Source organism: Gavialis gangeticus, unplaced genomic scaffold, assembly GCF_001723915.1.
Source record: "Gavialis gangeticus isolate Ggan-Ray unplaced genomic scaffold, GavGan_comp1, whole genome shotgun sequence".
NCBI lineage: Eukaryota > Metazoa > Chordata > Crocodylia > Gavialidae > Gavialis > Gavialis gangeticus.
The window spans coordinates 131,912,447-131,915,099 of NW_017728992.1; positions in this window are offsets into that span (position 1 = coordinate 131,912,447).

The window sequence follows — 2,653 nt, forward strand, 5'->3', positions numbered from 1 at the left end:
TTGCAGATAGAGTGAGCCCCTCTGTGGGTGTGTGTGTGTGTGTGTGTGTGTGTGTGTGTGTGTGTGTGTGTGTGTGTGTGAGAGAGAGAGAGAGTGCCTCTGTGTGTGTGCATGTGTATTTCATATATACATACACACATGCACTTTCACAGTAGCTTTTCAAAACTGGGAAAATAGATTTCCACAGTGTTAAAAGAAGACACAGTATTAAGTTTATAGTGCAGTGATGTATACATTTTGTAACCTAACCATGATTTTCTTAAACAAGATTTTGAATCATGTCTTTCTTTCTGAAACATCCCACCATAAATGATTGTCTCACTTCACTCAAGCTGTCTGCATAATGTATTTTTGATAAATTATTTTTAACCACTGGAATTTCTTAATGTCACACTTTTGAGTAAAATGATATTGCACTTTTATAATCTGTATGCCATACCATTTATTAATCTGATACTTTACATGGTCTTAGTTAGCTCATTGTCTGGTGTAATTGAGAAATACTAGGTTACCAGAAAAAAGTTATTCAGTGTGGATTGTGAAAACAAACTGATTATTTTAACAGAAAATATTGCATGTTTTGTTACTCTGATTTACTGAAATTTACTCTCAGAAAGGTATGGCTAATGAATGTTTTGAGTAGGAGGATTTATTTTCAACTTGGCTTATTTTCCCCTATGTTGGTCTTATCAGTGTTGAAAATCCCTGAATGTTCTAATTTTTTTTTGCTGATTTCTTCCAGGTTTACATGAGTAGAATATGTTTTTCACCCTATTAGATTTATTAGTCTGCACAATATCTTTTTTCTGAAAATATTATCTTTTTAATTTTTTTTAAAACAGGCATTAAAGGGAATTGTAAACCCATATTAGATTGATATATTTTGATACAGGGGTCAGAACAGTAGTCTGGAGTCTGTTGTTCTTATAATGTGTTATAAAGCTTTTTTGGACTTTACCAAACATTTAATTTTAGAAAATATATTTCAGAATTGACTCTGAAAATGAGTTACTGTTGGAAACTTAACATCCTCTTAGGGTTTTTTTTACATAATTAGCAAAAAATAAAAATAAAAAAGGATTACCTCACATGCACACAATTCCACCATGTCCAGTTCACAAGGAAAGTTTCTTATCTATTACATGTTGTTTAGCATAATGGGTGCTTCTTTTAGTCTATTGCAAGCATCATGGGATAAGTTTATATTCTTTTGCTTTTGTCTAAGCTGACCTTTTAAAAATTCTTTTAGTAGGATTTTAATAATTTTAAAAAGCAACCTTTATGATGGACTCTGTAAATATGTTAATTAACTAGCTGTTTATCTGTTGTACGTGTCATGGGCTGAATGACAGAACAAACGTATTTATGGTCATGAATGATGCTATTTGTAAATAGAATTCAAGTTATTAGGACACAAACTGTGTTTTTAAATCTTGTATAATATTTCTGTGATACTTTTATAGAACAATTCTGACTTCAGGAAAGTCTAGAAGCAATTTTTCTTGAAATAAAAGGTGTTTTACTTTACCTGCTTCAGAGAGAGAAACATCATCCAGTTTTTATAGTAAATTTAAATGTTAAAATAATTTTAGTTTAATTTTGTTTATGGTTTTAATCTAATCACAATTAGACAGTTGGTAATAAACCTATATAATACTTTGTATAAGGAAACTGCTACTTAAAACCATTCCGCATGGTTATGAATAATGTATTCCTTGCTTAGTAAATATTGCAAATAATTTAGTTCCCAATCCATCAAACCATTACTTCCATTGTAAGCAAATGAGGCAACCTGCATGCTTAATCCACTGGCCTGAGCTCAAGAGGATAACCATTTGTTCCCTTTCTATGGATGAATGGACTGGGACCTTTAAAGCAGAGTCACAAGCAGAGGGGCTGATATTCCTGCTCCTAGCCTAGTCTTTATAGCACTTGCCCAAGAAGTACAGTAGAATTGTTTCCCTCTCGAGTCAAACCCACAATTCTTGCCTCCCAGAAGAGCACCTTACATATGGGCTATAGGCTGGGTATGGGGAAGTCTACACTTGTATTGCAGCTAGGACTCTCTTCAGAAAAGAAAGATGTGTAGCAGGCTCACCTTTCAGAGCTTGGGTTGAGTCCCAGGCTTGAGATCCTGCTGTTTTGATTGGTAGAGCCCATTCACCAATCAGGAGGCAGCAGGAAAATAAAGCAGAAGAGCTCCCCTGGACCTGATTGAAGACTGTAAACTGTCAGGTCTGGAAGACTTCAGGGGTGAGCCTGCTACAGATGTATTGAATTGGACCACAAAGAATGCACAGTTGAGCATAACTGCATAGCCTAGTGGTTGGGGGTTCAGCAGGAAGAGTGAGAAACGTGGATTCTTGTCCTTACGCCCATTGGAAAAAAACCATGGGATAGTATACAGAAGCAGACTTAGGAGTGTGGATCGGATGCCATGCTGCATCTCTTCCAGGTGAGTATCCTATTTCTATGGCCACACACATCTTGAATTCTTTCTGGACCAAACTGGAGACCAAATAAATATGAACGCTAGCTGTGCATTTGATGTCATGTTGACTCCTAGTTATTCACAGCCAGCTTTTTAAACACTTCAGCTTTCTTAAATACCGGGGGGGGGGGGGGGGGGGGGGGCGGGCCCCTTTTATTGGGC